Source organism: Anser brachyrhynchus (assembly GCF_964034855.1).
Source record: "Anser brachyrhynchus genome assembly, chromosome: 11".
NCBI classification, from domain to species: Eukaryota; Metazoa; Chordata; class Aves; order Anseriformes; family Anatidae; genus Anser; species Anser brachyrhynchus.
In genome coordinates this window covers 10,188,086-10,205,804 of record NC_137706.1, presented here as the reverse complement: position 1 = coordinate 10,205,804, position 17,719 = coordinate 10,188,086, and the positions used below count along the sequence as shown (strand labels likewise).

Genomic DNA, 17,719 nt, shown 5'->3' with positions numbered 1-17,719 from the left:
AGTACAAATATCATCAGGCATCAGCTTGCTTTGCTCTTTCAGGTCACACAGCTCTTGAAAATAATTTCTGATAGCATAATGAAGAAAACCAATAGAAAGAAGGATAAGGGAAATAAGTCAGACAAGAAAATATTAACTCTGTGCTTTTTTGACTTTAGTGTTGCCTCTCTTTTTTGGATATTGTTTCAAAATTGCAATTTCTTCTTTTCTTCCCTGTATATAACAAAACTTTTGGATGGAAAGGCTTAGAAGGAACGCTTACATATGACCAGGGACATGATATAACTTCACACTTGAAATTTTAACAGATGTGAAGCTGCTAGACCTGGTTTTGGTGTTCAGCGTACAGAGAGTAAACTGTTACAAGTGTGCCACGAAGGGAGATATTTCCCATTTCTTTTCTGATGGTTCTGTAGAGTAGTTTGAACTTTTAACTTCTTCTGAATTCTGCTTTGGATGTGGGTGTGTTTCCTTGCTGGCTGAAGGGATGCATGTACTTTCCACAACAATTTTGGGAATGAAAGGTGCCCTCTACTGGATTCAGTAGCTTTAATACTACGCAGCCATGGGATTTCACCTCCGACTGGTGTTAGGCAGCTGGATCCAGCATTGGCCTACTGTCATCATGTTGCCAGAAAAATTATTAAAAGTAATTTTATTTCTGCTCTATGCATGAATCACCTGAGTAGTTTCCAAATCTTTCAAATGGAAGCATTATTCCATATTTTCTGTGTTTGAAAAATATTGAATAATTAATGTACTTGGGTTTTGAAGCCCTGCCCAAGTTTGTACTTTCACCCAGTTCCCAGTAGTGGTTTATAAATTACTATTACTGTTATTATTTTAGTTCCTGTGGTCTCACTCTTCTTCCTTTCCCTCCCCGTTGTTTGCCCAGTGGTTTCTCCTTCCTGTTCTACTCTGGCAACCTGTCCTGTTATACTAAAGGACTTTGCCTTATAATGCTGTCCTTTTTCTTTTGCATGCTGCCAAAGGATTATGGATGCAGTTTTGATGGAGTCTCGGGTGTAAAAATACACCCACGAAGTCATATCGTGCTGTTACATGGCCTGCAGTGTTTTTAACAATGCACTCCCTGTGTAACACTGATGTATATTAGTTGTTGTTTTCCAGCAGTAGAGATGATCACATGGTACCTCACTGAAAGTACATTTATTTCTTTTGCTATTGAATAGTGACATAACAAGTAGTGCAATTAGGCATAAATGTGTTGTGTGTTATTTAGTCCTGATGTATGAAAAGTGGTATAATGTACACAGTCAAAGAAAATATAGATATTTGAGATCTTATTTTAACACCTTGTCACAATATATGAAAGGTGAAGAAGGAAGAAATGTTCAGGGAAAGAAAGTGAAGGCATGATGTATGATAGTTCTTTCATGACAGCCATCTTGGTACGAAAACAAAAAACTAAACAAAAAAACCTATTCTGAATACTTTGATCATTAATTCAGAAAGCTATTTTTCTTCAGTTTCACACCTGATGATGAGAAATACCTACCTTGGCAATTGGAAAGTAATTTCAGTGAAAAAATGTTGATTATGTGTTCATCAAAGTTCTCCATCCCAGTTGGCAAGGATGTCTCTTCCTTTTCTGCTCTCTGTTTTCTCCTTCCTGACTAAATGGAATTGGAAAACGTCTGGACAAATTACAAGCTATTTCCAGGTAGCCCTTTCAGTTACCATATTAAATTGGTCTTTAATAAAGTAAATTTATACTAGAAAATATAGAAGCCTTTTAGAGTTTGTCAGACAGCCAGGTCACATGCATTCTTTATGGGCCAGTGTTGAAGAAATGGACCATGACTGTTTTGGTCATCTGTACGTGGAATACAGCATTGACTATGATACAATTGACAACGAGGAAGGGGATATTTGGCTGCCATAAGGGATGAGTGTGAGTAGTTGGAAAAGACACTCACTCAGACTGTGAGGGAGATACTCTGAGAAAGGTTGAACAGAAATAAACCCATAAAAGTGCCCTCTATTTGCGCTTTGCATATTAGATCAGATCTTAGTTGTCTCTTTTGTGCATTACCTTGTTTCATTCTGCACCCTTTGCGTAGAAATCTTACTGCATGTTGTTTTTTGCTGCCTGGGGCGCTGCTGCTTCACTTGTAGCTGGACTGCGGTGCGCTGGACAGGTTGCGGAGCGGTCTGAAAGGAAGACACCACGCCTGTGTTTTCTTCAGTCTTACCTGGTAGCATCATTTTTAAATACAGCAGCCTTAAAGTACACAATGTGCTTTGCTGCAGGAGGCTTTCTGTATTTGATCACTGGCTTCCCAGGAACCAGATCTGGTTATTCACCTCATTGTCTTTGGCACCCTGGCCCCTCAGTGCGCAGGTGCAGATGAGCGACCCAGACCGGGGTGCGCGCAGACTCAGTTGCTACACTCAGTTTAAAATAATTGTAACTTGTAACACAAGTTTCTCTTGGGTTGGTCTTCTCTGCATTTGTGTTGAATTCTGAAAAGCTTGCAATATATTCAGAAGTGATTTGTGGAAAATAAAGAATTGACTGGCTAAAAATGCCAGGGTAATTGGAAGGCTTACTGGAGCAGCGGCTTTATTTTCAAATTCTGTAATTCTCTGTTAATAAGTTTAGAAGAGAAGAATTACCTAAAGAAAGGGGATTTTGACCTGAATTACTGCAGTCCTCTGCACTTGTCCTCTGCCAGCCTTTGGCGGTCTCGCTGCTCCTGTCTTTGCCTTGCTGCTGAAGCAGATAGATGGTGTCCCTGTAGTTCCTTCAGATGCCACCAATGAGGACTCAGCATATCCCAGTGATAAGGAAGAACCCTAGCTGTGTGCCTTGGGAATAACTTTATTAGGGACCTCAAAATCTCTCCTCGTTCCTTTCTACAAAAAAAAAAAAAAGCCGTTTATTTTTTTTAGCTTACAATTATATCCTGATGGGTCAGCATCTGACCTCAGTTTTCCAATGCATGAATCAGATATGCTTGCTTAATCATAACAAAGCTATTTCTCATTGTCATTTTTACAGCATTGTGTTGTGTGAACTTTTTTTCTGTGAAAACCTCAGTAATGGATACATTTGGGTTTTCTTTGTGGAGGTTAAATGCTAGTGACAAGACTGAGAAATTCAGCCAGGACCTGTAACCTGGCCTTTTCCAGTGATTCTGGCATTGCTTAGAATTGCCATTTGGGGACTGAAAAAAGAACAGGTGGCAATGAGTAAGAGGAGGTGCCTTTGGGGGAGGAAGGCAGATGGTTCCCTGTCACCCCTCTGTGATAGGCATTTGACAAGTACTCAGGCACCAAAAAAAGGAGTGATTATTGAATGCTGTATAAAGAAAAATCATTGACTGTAAACAAATATGCCATGTTATTTAGAGAACAATTTCAAAACATGAGTTGAGATGCAGCACATCACCTTCAAAATTCCAAAGAAAGCATAGTACACTGAGCAAATTTTGTGCTTCTGTGCTACAGAAATTAGTGTTTGCTATCCTTGAGTTGCATGGGAGTGAATGAATTGAGCTGGTATCCAGTAGCATGCTGTGTCACGATTTTTGTGTTGGATCTCTCCATTTCTTTAAACGTTAAATGTTCTTGAAAACTAGTCCAGGAAAGCACGTGTGAATTCATAGTACCAGCATGGGAAACGAGGAGGAGGGATTAGGAGTCTGTGTGTGGCTGCAGAGCACTGGGCTTACACAGGTGCGTTGGGATAGCTCCAAGGGATGGGTGCAGGCTCCTTCGGAGGGGCGGGGAGGAAGCAAGGAAGAGGATCAGGCCGTGCATGCAGAGACCAACTGAGGTGCTTAGAGCTTTACCTTGGAGAGGGAAATGAACCATCAAGAGCTTACACATAAGGATCAGAGGATGGAAGGATGATGTTTTTATGCATCTCTGCTAAAGACCTCTGCTAAATGAAGGGGAAGAGGCAGTTCAAGGCTGCTTTATACAGCTGGAGAAAGCCTTGTGATTGCAGTACCTCCTTGGTACGTGTGTGGTTGTCTTTAACCACCCAGTGTGTGCTGATGTGGCAACCGGGTGGTGGGGCTGGCAGTACGGGAGGATTCTGGGGTGTGCTGAAGATGATTTCTTGATACAGGCTGTCTGTGCCTGGTTGGGTGAGTAGTGCTGGTGGTGTGTCGGACCTGCTGTGCAGGGGCAGAAGAGGACTGGTCAGTTACACAGGTCAGAGCAGCCTGGGCAGCAGCGATCATGAGATGCCTGAACTGAGGCTCATAAGAGAACTGAGCAAAACAAATAGAATTACAGCCTTGGACTTAAAGACAGGAGATTTTGCCATGGGAGATTGTGGTGATGGGCAAGAGGAGAACCATTTGGAAGGACAGTCTTCTTAAAGCACAAGAATGGTTGATTCCAATGCGCAGGGATTTGAGCATGGAGACCAGCAGGGATGAACAAGGAACTCCTCACTGAGCAGAAACACAAAAACGTTGGTACATGAAGGAGATGAGGAGTGGATAACCCATACACAGTCTCCCATGGTCTCCCTGTGGCTAACCTGGGAAAATCCAACCTGGACGGGGTGGGCAGTAGGGTGTGCGGAGGGCTGGCTGGCCCGGGGGGCTCCCAGCACCGTAGCTGGGTGTGGAGACTAACTGGGCTTTGTGCCTTCACGACATGGGTGCCGGGGCAGAGAGCATCCGCAGCAGCGTGCGGGTTGCAGCAGCCTGGGAGGAGCAGCAGGAATGGGGGAAGAGAGAGGGACCCGATGGGCTGGCAGGAAGCTCAGAGGTCATCCCCAAGAACACAGAGCCAGCATTGAAAGGACAGCAGGTAACAGGAAAATACTGTGAAAGGGATTTCCAATCAGGTAAGAAAAAACAGTTTCACAGAGCAGGTGGTTGCAGTGGGAAGAGGTTGCCCAGGGAGGCTGTGATGTCTCTCTTCCTGGAGATACAGGGCACTCATTGTGGCCTGAGCAGCCTGCTCAGAAGTGGCTCTGGTCTGCGCGTATTCATGGACAAAATCCTGAGATCCCTCCCAGCTGGCAGTATTCTAATTCAGAAAGTGTCAGTCTGAGAGGTGTGAATGGATCCCGTTTAGCTCTTTGTTTATAGTCAAATTACGACCGTTCTGTAGTATGTATTTTTCTGCCGATCTCCTTATGAGAAATTTAAATGTCTTCTATTGGAGGCACAGTTTGACATTGCAACCCAAATTTGATTAAAGTATAACACCACTTGGGCTGCACTGTGTGATTTTAATTCCTCCACTGAATTTCCTTATGTGAATCCTAATTCTGAGAGAGTTTTAAAGACATCATTTATTGACCTGAAATTTGTGCTCTCTTTGTGTAATTGGATGCTGTGCGGGACCACTGCTGCATGAATAATTTCATTTTATGTTGGTGCTTCTGTGCCAGAGTTTGGCAGTCAGCTCTCTCAAGTCTGGTAGCAATGGAGTGAGGTTATAGGACTTCTGGTGGGGCCGGGGCTTCTCCTCCTACACCAAGGTGGAGAACATCAGAACCGTTGTCAGCGTTTTCTGGAGTCAGCACGTTTCAGCTGGGATCGTGCCAAAAATATGGCATTTCGATACTGCAGTGGTATTTTTTGATTGAGGTTTCCTCAGGCTGATACAGACTCAAGATTTCTATGGGAGTGAGCTACCAGCAGGTTCCATGCTCACAGCCTTGTCTCAGCTTGATACCAGTCAAAAAGAGTTTCTAGCTCTAGCTAGATTTCAGACTTCTCATTAGGCAAACCTTGGATGTAACTTCTTTGTGAAGGAGGATCCTTTCCGTGGGTGGAGCCCTCTGTCTATTCAACCATGCCATATAAATAGCACAATTCAGAAAGTTATTTGTTAAGATTCTCCCAGTTTTCAAGGAGTGTTTCAGGTACAGAAAAAGCAGGTAACGTTGTAGCAGACTAACCAGCACATAGTCTCTTACAGATGTTCCCCAAACCAGGAAACAGTACATCAGAGTGGTTTACTGCTTGAAATAAAGAGCTGTCAGTGTGTTGCTCGAGGCACTGTGTTGGTGTTTTTTCCTGAAAGACAGGATTTCCGTGCACTTGTTAACACAGCAAAAAGCATAGAGAAGTAAGTTTGTTAGTGCTTCTCATGGCGAATGTTCTGATCTTGGGAGAGAAAAATTTAATTTAATTGCATCAGATTTACCCCTATGGGAATGGATTTTTATTACTGTTGACCATTGCAGTGGTTGAAAGCACGGCCATGTGGAATTCGTTGAAAGGGACACTACTGCTCCCTGTGCATTTGACTGATGAATAACGATGGGGAAAAAAAGCCCGAAATTTTGGGGCAGACTTCTCAACTGAGTTCTCTATACGTTATCATGGAAAGTAGCAGTGAAAAAGGGAGTTGAGGTTGTCATGCAGACCAGGTAGAGACAATTCAACCTGTGACATTCCTGATAAATGTCTGCATAACTTGATTATTAAAAACCTGAAACAAAAAGCCTCCACTGTCTCTGCCCTTGTGCAGTTTTGCCTATGGAGACTTGAATTTTTGGCTTAACTTGTCCAGGGGTGAACCTTTGCTGTTTTCAGGCTGTTTCTCCGCTTTGACAACATGCTTTGAAATTCTAAACATGTCCTTCAGTGTGCTTGCAGCCCTCCTGACTTTACATTCGTATAAATATTAAGAGTGTTTTCTCTATGCCGTTGTCTGGGTTGGTAAAATGTGTGTGTGTGTGTATACATGTGTATACACACACATATATAAAATCATATGGAAGTCAGCATACCCTCCTTTACATCCTGGTTCAAAATCACCTTCTGTTCTGACACCGAAGCATTGAGAACTGTTCTGAATGTGATTTCTTCCAGCCAGTTATGAATCCACTTCTGTAGTAACCTCATCTGGAACATATTTGCTTGCTTTTGAAGGTGTCCTGGAAGGCAATGTCAAAAGCCTTATGTAAATCAAAATATATGAAATACTCCACGTTTTCCATATCTGTAGGTTCCATTATTCTGTTGTAGGAGGCAAATACGATTTCTCTTTGACAAATTTTGGCTTCTGCAGAAAGAAATATGAAAGTTGGCATTAACAGGCTCGTGCTCTGATTTGAAAAACTTGATCGCACTTTTGGGGATTTTCCATATGTGAGAAGTAAAATAGAATTGACTGCTGGCCTTCGTCTGGTTCAAACTCTGAAGCAGGCAGCTCGCATGTCCAGGACCTCTTTTGGATGATTTCACAGATAACAAGTGTAATCTCTCAGGCTCTTTCACATCTTACAGAGGTAATTTTTATTTTTTTTAAGTATTTTGTATGCAGCCACATACTGTGAATCAAGAACATTTAGTATTGTTTTCAAGGTGATAGTGTAAATATTTTCTCAATCCATGTAGTTACAGGGTTGTCCGAGACTGTAGAAGTACTTGAAAACTATGCAGGGAGTTGTGGATGAAATATCAGAGCAAGATGAAAAAAGCCAGCTGAATCAAAGAGAAGGACTCTGTTGGGTATTCTTCCTGAAAACTGTTCTACATTTTTGCTCATACAGAAGTGTCTTCGCATTCTTTCTGTCTGGTACAATTTTATGTGTCTTAATGAAAGGAAAATCAGAAGAGGTCCCTGTGATTATGCAAGTGGCTTTCAGATGTCTTACAGTGTCCACCAGAGAAGAAATGATTTGTGGATTGCAACTGAATAGTAAGGCTGCAAACCCTTGTGGCCAAGCATTCAAATTTTCTGTAAAGAGGAGAAGTACTCGAAAGAAGTGGATCGTGGATCTCAGGGGAGCAGACGACGGTAATGAGCCCCGGCAGCTGCTTGGTGCCACGTGCGCCCACCTCTGCTAGCACCAGAACCTAGTGGGATTTGAGAGACCTGCTCTGGTCTCTTATGGGGAGATGATGCAAAAAAAAAAAAAAAAGGATAGAAAACCCACTAAGACAGGTATCCTCAGAGACAGGGCTAGCAGGGGAATTTCCTCTCCCCTGGAGTAATCTTGCTTTTGTCTGTCGTGTATCAACATGTAGCTGTGGGTTTTTTTGCTCAGCAGACTCACGGCTCCTTAATGTCAATACCCCATTCCATATATTCATACAGGGTTTGTCACAGTTTATGTCAAAAATTGTTTTTCAAATTTAGGAAACAATGCAGAATGTTACGGGACTGTGGTATTTGAGCTAAATACCTTCTATATGGTATGGTGTATGCCATTTAAGATAATTGGACTGTTCAGGGGCTGTTACTGTGTTATAAAATCCAAGCTGTTTCCTCATACACCACTGCACATGCCTGTAAACCCTGTTGTTCTGTGTGCACACATTTAAGTTTATAAAATTATGTGCATACATAAATACTCATTTTTTAAATGAAAAAAACAAATCTAGGGTACTGTAGATACTGCAGTTCTGTGAAAAACTCCATGAATGCACCAAATACAGCCTCAATACTGATTGGGTAAGGAAATCTTTAAAAATTATGACAGTGCTTGTGTTAAAAGTAGGTGGAAGCTTTTCCAAACTTGCTGTCTCAGTCCCTGTCTGAAAATATCAAAATGGCTTCATCTGAATGAGAGATGAACAGCTTGTAAGTCTCATTTTGAAAGTTGTGTTTCAGGAACATAAACAGCATCTGAAAGCTCAAACTGACTTCAGACAGTGTTTTATAAAACCAAAGCCAAACTCTGGGAATATTTTACTACTAGTTGTGTACACTTCATTGCTAATTTTCTGTAAACATAGCAGTATGTTCTCCTCTTTAACTCTGGAAGACTTTTTTTCATTTTAATTTTGATTTTAATTTATGTTGCTCAGCTAGTCTTCCTCCGTGAAATCAGCGTTATTGTTTCTCATGGCTGCACGTGTGTTCAGCATTGCCAGAAAGCTGTTGTAATTCATTCAGTCAGGTTCCTTTCTTGATTCCACCACTGTTTCAGAAATGGCCATTATTAATTCCCTCTTCAGGGAGCTCACTGAGGACATGGGGGTATCAAGAAGCCCAACTGACTAACCTACACTGCTGTAGATCTCAAACTTCTCGCATTTGAAGTTACTGAAATAGGGACCTAAACGCCTCTCATATTCTGCATTCAATGAACTATTCATGTTTAAAGTTGGCATGTGCTTTAAATAAATTGCTCTAATTTAGATTAAATTAGTAATAGATTACTGTTTGTCAGTGCGCGGTGAATGCAGGAAGGCATAACGGAATTTATAGGAGGCTTTGATTGTGCTTGTTAGTTTTCATTTCTTGTTTTATGACTGTATTTACAGTTGACTTGGCAAAGGAATGTGAAGCCCTGTGAAGATGTGCATATCAGATGTTGTGCACCGTGACTTTTAAATTTAAGACTGCTCAGCACAAATATGGGTTCCGCCGGTTGCGACTCACACAGTTATACTCTGAAACACCTGGGCTGTGCGTCAGCTGCTTGATTTTGGTTTTCAAAGGTACCTGTGTTTGAAGAAATTATAGGTCATATTGTAAAGAGGAGTATTGTAATACATGAGGAATATTAGGCGGAGGCAGGGAAAGAGCTTCACTGTATTTTGTGAAACATCTCTCGGGTATTAATGCATGCTTTCTGCCCTTTCCCTATCATATATGCATTGTACCGCAGCACAAGTGGGAAGGAGGGGAAGTGGGCTCTGACGCTGGAGCACCGGGAGTGTGCTCGGTGTGAGGAGCTCCAGGCGTGGAGCAGTGGCTGGTTGTTTCTCTGCTGCTGCGTGGTTGGAGTTCTAAGGTGAAAACAGAAACACCTGGGGTGAAAAACATCAACCGCAGAAGGAGGAAGCAGTCATTGCATAGCGAGGGATTTTTGCTTTTAGGGGGTTTTGTTGGTTCCCTGTTACGGTGAAGAGGATAATAGGAAGGATTAGCTTTAGCATTCCCTCTGCCTTTATAATTCACAAAAAGGGTTGTGAAGATTGACAGAAGTAGCCTTAATTTGTAATTGATCCTAGTCTCATGTTGTAAAGGAAAATATCAGATTTTGTCAGTTTCGCACCAGAGGGGGCGAACAAACGCGTTGATATGGTCTTAATTGGTTGCTTATATTTCAGAGTTGCTAAATTATACAGTAATATCAGAGACAGATGAATGCCATTTGGAGAAAAAGCAGAAAGGATTGGTATACAGTTTGGTTGCATATGTAATAGGACTCATACGGTCGAATAACTGAATCTAGAAGAGACTTACTTCTGATGTCACGTATTTTCCCAGCAGTGATGACAAGATAGCCTAAACAGGCTTATAGGTTTTATACCACATGGAAATTAAGCACATACCTAACAAGTCAATCTGACTTTCCCTTTTAATAATAAACATTCAAATTTGCCTAATTTCAGTATTGAAACTCTGCCGATTTGTCAGTGTTCTCGCTGCATTAGAAGTATTCTATGTAGTGTTTTCTTATGATGATTGTTTTCCCTTTCCTTTGCCTTCTCTCCCCCACAAAAAAAGGAACCTGATAATTGTGGAGGCACTGTCTTTAAAAGACAAATGGATTCTGCATGGTTTCCTGTCGACACGTTGGTACTGAAGGTGCTAAAGGAAAATAATGAGAAAGAAAAAAATCATACCTGGGTTTGCTTTTCTCAGTTATAAGTGACAGACCTAATAGGTGCCACCGTGTCTCAGCAATAGGTGTCAGTATCCCAAATTCCCAAACATTCTGGTAACTCACTCAGCTGCTGTAAAAACAGTGTGGCAGACATGGCCTGCAAAGGGTAAGCAAGCAGCAGATACATACGGTCTTTAACAGAGAAACCCAGTTGAAATGAATATAAAAATCGAATATCTCATATAGTAATATTGCTATAAATATAGTTATGGCTTAAAAGAGGAAAGGTGTGGGTTTTTTGATATCTTCTCTCCCTTTAAAAAAATCATGTGCATTGACCTAAATGAAAGAAAGAGAGTGCACTATATACATATAAGAAATAGATATTTAAATACAAAAATGTTTGATGAAGAGGTTAACAGTAAATTACGAGCAGCTTGTTCAGTCTCATCTGCTGAAACTTCAGCTTGCAGAGGTGTTGCTGCAGCGCTGCTTGAAGTGTCAACAGATCCACGACTGAAGGAAATTATATTTCACTTCCAAGTCTCAGAGAATGCCATATAAGCTAATATTCAGGTAAATCCTGTGTGTACTGTTAGTCACCTCTGGATTGACACACATCAACAGGAGAGAAGTACCCAATTATATCCTGAATGGGAAGATGGACATTGTATCCAGACGTAACTTGGAGGAACTCTGTGGTCAGTCATGTAAATAAAATACTTCGCTTTAAAATCAGGGGTTATCCAAATTATCCACAAGAAGTGGGGCAGTATCAGGAATTCCACCTGATGGATCAGCAACTGCCGCTCTCAGATGGATTAATTTATTTCAGTTTAGGCTGGTACCGAGAAAAGAGAGAATGGGGGCTATTAGCCACTGCTTTTCCAGTGAAAAAGCATCCTTAAATAGTCAGGAAGCATGGTTTGATCATGATACCAGTATATTGGTACTGCTCTCACATCAAAGCAGTTATTGAGTCCTAAAATTGCCTTGTCGAAACTGCTGTGGTTAATCATTTGTAGTGTTTACAGCATTGACAGCAACTGTGGACCTGTTATGCTGGGTGTGCAAACAGTAAGTGAAAACTGAGAAACTGTGAAAAAACACAAAAGGTGAGGCTGGAAATGAAGGCATGGTGAAGTTGTCCGCTCAAGGTGAGAAAACAAGTTACTTTAGACCAAGGGAGCAATCTTGCCTGACTCTTGAAACATGCAGATGGCTCCACATACTGTGAAAATGACCACTTTCCGAAATATATATATTGTGGTTTTATTAGTTGCTCTTTTATAAAGAGCTTTGCTTGGATGTAGCACATTTGCTCTTGAAATAAAATAATTGCTTTTCTGTTATATTATAGTCAAATTATGGTATGTTGTTGCAGACCCCACTGTTGTAAACAGATTTTTATTCTGCACAGGAGTTCAGTTTATGAGTATTTACATTAAAAAGACAATCTGTACCCTTTTTTTATTTTTTTTGATGCGTTTACTTTCGTTTGTGCTGTTTTGGGTCCTGTATGTGTGTTTTGTTGAGGGTTTTGACTCTATTTTTAAGGAGTAGTTGTTAAAAAATAAAAATGAAAACGCTAGACATTTCAAAAGCTTAATCTTAAAAGTTCAATAATGAATATGTAAGCCCATCATTTTGCATATGAGTTGATTTTTTTTCCAATAACAAAATGTGTTAAAAGGTAGTTAGTTTTGAACCCCTTGGGGACAGTTCAAGATATGTTTGGCTTTTTTCCGTCTTTTTTTACAGTGTGAGTCCCATGATCCAGAGGCAGTCAGGGCTTTTTTTCTTCACATCCTCCCCTGACCCACTGCTCTCTGATCTGAACGGCGGGGTTCCTGCCTTCCGCTGCAGCCCTGCTGCTGCACGCGCTGCGTCAGGAAGGGCTGTCCTGCGAGACGGGAAAAAATCAGATTGTTTCCTCTACACCAGGGCACTTTGTAATGAAATGAGAAAGGGAGGAGTGTCCTTTATCATAATTGCTTTTATGACTTCCTTTGAAAAATGGGCTCGTTGTTAGAAAGTGTGTTTGTCTGTTTATATAGCCACAATTTATCCAGTGTCCATTTTACATTAGATTATAGGACTAAATGAACACTTAAAAATTCATAATCGCTTGGTATTAGATAGGAATTTGCTTGTATGTCTTTTTGGTGAGCTTTTTGCAAATAGTATGAATTGAGTGAAGAGTAAATAACAGTTCTCATTCCCAGTCGTAATGTAAATTAATCTAAAGCAATTACAAAAAAAAAAAAAAATTATGTCTGCATTAGGCAGATGTCAGAATAGAGAAATGACTAAGTATTTCCATTTCATTTTATGAAAATGATGGGTACTTTTTTTAGGAATTTTTCTGTACTAGTTAAAATGGTACAGAAGTTAAAAGCATTGTCTTTAATGAGACCAATATGGAAGTGGTAGAAGTGCCCAGGATAGAGAGTTGCTCGCAACCCGGATCCGTCCTTGGACAGGCAGAGAGATGAAAGGAAGACACGCAGATGCTTGTGCCATGTGAAGGTGCTGTGAAAAAAATCATAGCTGGAAAAATACCGCATCAAAGATGCTGTTATTTTCCCATGCTTTTTGTTGCCAAATGTCTTATATATGCAATGGTGAGCGATAGTAATAGATTTTCAGGTAATCATAGCAAATAATGTCTAAACCACTGCAATATAAAACATACAAACTGTTTCATTTTTTGAGCTTGTTGTCCCTGGTACACCACTTTGCATAGTTGTACATGCGTGAGGCAGTCTTTACAGGGTCAGTTGTGCTTTTCATTTCCGGATGGCTTGTGCAATTTTAGTTTCAGAAATAATTTCAAGGTTAGTGGGCTTTAGGTCCAACTGGCCACCGTTGGGCTTTCTTGTAGGTGTTGCCTGAAATGTTCTAATGGGTTTTCTTTTTTTGACAAATGTCCTTGTATAGCAAAATCACACAAAAGGTTCAGCTGTTCAGATTACCTCATGAAGCACAATTTTGTATACAACTGTTGGCGTAAGTTTGAATTTTCTGTGAATGATTGAATTCTGCCATCTTTCTATGGTCACGTAGAGCAGACACAGGTTTGTGTCTCACACCAGTTAAATGGAGGTGCTGGTGATGCCCTTATGGAGCCCAGGAGATCCTGAACATGGGTTATCATATCCAGCAGAAATTATTTTAATACACACTCCATTCCATGTCTGCTTCTTCCCTGTTTCAGTTTTCATGAAAGAATATTTCAGAAGAATAGCAGTCTGATCTATTTCTTTTAATTAGTTTTTCCAAGGGAAGGAAGTAATTCAGTTATTATAACTGATCTATTGAGACAAAGTACCAACTTCAGCTGTTTGTCCTATACGAACTTATTTGTGCCAGTTAATATGTTTTTCTTTGGTTACAGTATCATGCAGGGGACTGTTCGGAATAACTATGTGATGTCTCTTCTGTTGTAAATTTATGAATTAGGCATATAAAGAGGGACAGCAATTTGATAAATGGGTAAAAACCCAGTGGAAAAAGATGACAGAAAGCAAAATTGTAAAGGATAGTTTCACCACCTGGACTTTCTCATTTTGTTATTTTGTACTTGCTACATTGCATTGAGTCCCTGTTACATTTTTTGAATACTGTGAGGAAAAGTGTTTTTAAAAAAGCCTTTTTTTTTTTGAATACGACTCTTTGAAGTATCACAGCCTCTTAATGCTGATCAAAGCTAAATCCTTCTGCTGCTGGGCAGTAGAAATGATACCATGTAGTAAAGCTGAAATTTTGGAAAACATCACACTAGGTTAAAGTAATAAAAACATTTGAAATTCTCGATTACCATTCTGGAATCAGTTAACTAACAATTCTTGTGAAAAATGTTGTTATTTAGTAAACAGCTTAATCTGAGTGCACCAAATCAAAATTTGAATGTGTTGGTGCTTCTCAGGTATTTTTTTCTATCAGCATTTCCAAGACATTCAGAGATCTGAGTGTCTTAGGTCATGTTGTTCTAGCAGATTTTTTGGCAAAATAGTCATTTGCTATTTTTAGTTGCAGTAGTAAGTCTCTGTTGCCTCAGCCAAAGGTTTATTTATATTCAAAAGTTATAAAATCCACTCTGAAGTCCTTACAAAGAGGCCTTTCTTTTCTCCTGCACTACTGTTATATTAACCACTCTCTGGTGCCCCAAACAGCACAGTTGTCCCCGTAGCAGTTTCTGTTGGCCGGCTCTGTTGTGTTCTCCGCTCGCCCCACTGTCTGTGCCCTCGGGGTGCAGCCACGTGGACGTTTCCATTTGCTCCAGGAGAGTCCATAGGATCTCAGCCCTTACATCCCTGCTGCTCGCCCCTTGAGTTGTGCCTCAGCATAGGCTTGGACCTGGCACAATCTCGCTGTCTTTGGGAGGAGACCGGACTGGAAGCGCTCTGCAGTTGCTGTTGGGCACAAGAGCCAATGCAGAGGGCCAGTGGCTGAGCCCGTGGGTGCTGCTCCCCCTCCAGTTCCTCTCCGGCTGCCTTCTGACGTAGACATAGCTCAACTACGCTTCAGAAATACCCGGTGCTGCGACTTTGCGAGCACTTGAATATGGCCAAGAGTCTAAGTATGGCCACACAGTAGGTTTTAAAGTGTTTCTGCCTCTTAGTTTCACAAATGTCAATACTACCTTCATGAGGTAGGCTGTGGGAGTGACGTGTCGTTAGCACCAGGTAGCTGGGGCACGGGGTGTTGGACTCGTCCCAGGTCATGCAGTGGCAAAGCTGAAAGCAGATAACATTCCTATTGCACTTTTTCTTTGTGTAGTGTGTCCGGTGTTGTAATTGGGATGTTATTGCCCACAGCAGGAGGAAGCTGTGAATATGCCACTGGAGGAAAAGAGGAGGAAAAAGGAAATCTAAACCGGAGGGGCTGGACAACATGGAAAATATTTCTGCTGATTAGCTAACAGATAAAGCATTTCAATTACTGGTTTTCAGGCGTGGTATGTTTGACAGAGTTGTTTTTAAAAGATCTCATCAATATCCTGAAACAATTACGACCGAATAGCATCACAGCCGTGTTTGAATTGTTTGTTATCTGGCTGCAGTGAATTATGCTAATTGCAGCATGGGCCAGTTCTCCTACACGATGAAAAGCCAGTACCGCAGCGGTGCGTCAGGCTGGCAGACACTGCAGACACCTCTGAGGCTTTACCAGCATCATGCTGGAAAAACTAAAACCTTGTGATTTCACCTGTGAGGGTGAGGATTCAGGCTAGAGAAGTCAGTGGTGGTTAGTCGTTTGTTTCCGTCTTTAATCCTTGCTGGGTATTTGTGCACACCACAAAACACTGCAATAAACCTGCAGTAGGTGATGTCTGGTCAGAAGAAGCCTTCGGAGAGGAATTCCTGCCACAGTAGCTCGACAGGAGGGGCTTGAGCAATTAGCAGTCCAGGTGTGTGTCCCCAGCGTGCTCATTCTGCATTTGTCACACCAAAACTAGCTGGGAACCTCCTGGTCTGCAAGAAGATCTGCTAAGAGAGTGGTGAGGAGTCTTCTCTTAGGCTGGACCCTGGGATTTGTGTTGCAGCTGAAGGCTTTATGTGGCGCCAGGGGTGCCCCAGGCCAGGGCAGCACAAAAGTATAGAGCTACGTGATGGCATCCCTTCTAGCCCATGAGTACTGCGGCTAACAAATGGTTCTGGTGGCCAGTTCGGAAAGCCCTAATTCCTCCTAAGCCTAAAAATCCTAAAAAGTCTAATTTCTCTGCCTACCTCTTCCTGTTGGTGGATTTCTGGATATGCTGTGATGATTGTTGTTCCAATAGTTGAACACTATTTGTGTTTGTTCAGGAATTTAGACATTGTTTTGTTGCCCAGGTTACTGCATAAGCATTAGAAAATACATTGCGCAAAGGAGAAAAAGGACTGTTTGAAATATTTTGCTGTGTTTTTAACTTTTTTTTTGGTTAGCTTTTAACTTGGTTAGGTGCAGACAGATCAATCAACCTATTTTCCTTCTCTATTGATCCAGAATTGAAACTGTATTGGGACAGTTTTAATGCATCCTCTTAGCAACACTGAGTTATTTAACCTCGGTCTCCCCCTCTCAGCCCCCAGATGCACTGGAGCCAGTGTTTAGGGAGAGCAGTTCATTTTGTGTCAGCTCTTTTGCTGAATGATTTCTTTGAAATGCTGTTGAAGACAATGTGCTATATCTTGACTCTACAGCTTTTGTGTGATGCCAAATCGAGCAAAGATCTTGTCTTAGTCCCTTAGAAAAACACACGTCAGAAAAACTGATTTATCAGCAGTGGTTGAAAAGATAAATCTATTTTATATATATGTCTGGCATGCAACATTCTTTTCCCATGTTTTTAGTATGTCACTTGCTGAATATGCATATTTTACTTTTTTTTTTTTTAAATGAGATTAATGTGAAACTGTCGACATATCTCTGTAAAGACTACCCCAGAGCAGAGTAGCTTTTTGAAAAGTGGTGAAATATATATTGGAAAGAAAAGACTTGTTTTGCATGTTACTTGTTACACCATGCTTAAAAGCTTGAAGTAATAAAGCTGCTCCCTTACTGGCGTTAAAACTAATTTTAGTGTAATTACTCATTAACACAGCTCTGCACTGCTGAGCATTCTGCTCACACGGCTGTGTACAAATCGGTTTGTAATGGCACTCAAGGCATTTTGAGGAAGAATGGGGGAGAAAGGAAAAGAAATAACCTAGTCTTCTAAATACATTCTACGGCTATCAGCAGTACCAAATTGCTGCCAAGCTGGTATTTAATTGCAGCTTTCAATGGGTGAATTTTCTTGCCTATTCATTGCTTACCGTACTCGTATGATTTACAAGCCCTTTGTGCTTTTATTTGGTTCGTGGTTTGTTTTTCTGATGCTACTAGTCTTTTGTTTTGTTTGACCTATCTACCTATAATGCTGTCAGAAGGAATATTTCTAGTTGTGAGTTTTGCACAAGGAGAAAACTGAGGTTCTGTTAATCTGGGAAATCTTGGCAGCTCTCCCAGGCTCTTCATCTTGATGCCTGCAGGTTCTTCATGCACTGTGCGCAGATCACTTAAATAAAAGATGGATCTTTTTCATTACATAGGGAGACAAATACGTGAGTATGTGGGAGGTGTTTTAGATTAACCAGATAATTTAAAAAAAAATATCAGGAACATTATTTTGTAGAGAAATTTCAACATTTTACTTCAGTTTAATTATTCTTAAAATATTTA

The 17,719-nt window shown here is 40.9% G+C and overlaps 1 protein-coding gene across 12 annotated transcripts in view; it reads left to right on the top strand.

Moving 5' to 3' along the window:
* NEO1 (neogenin 1) overlaps positions 1-17,719 on the top strand; it is a 192,112-nt gene that overhangs the window by 119,374 nt on the left and 55,019 nt on the right. The gene's annotated exons all lie outside the window — the stretch shown is intronic.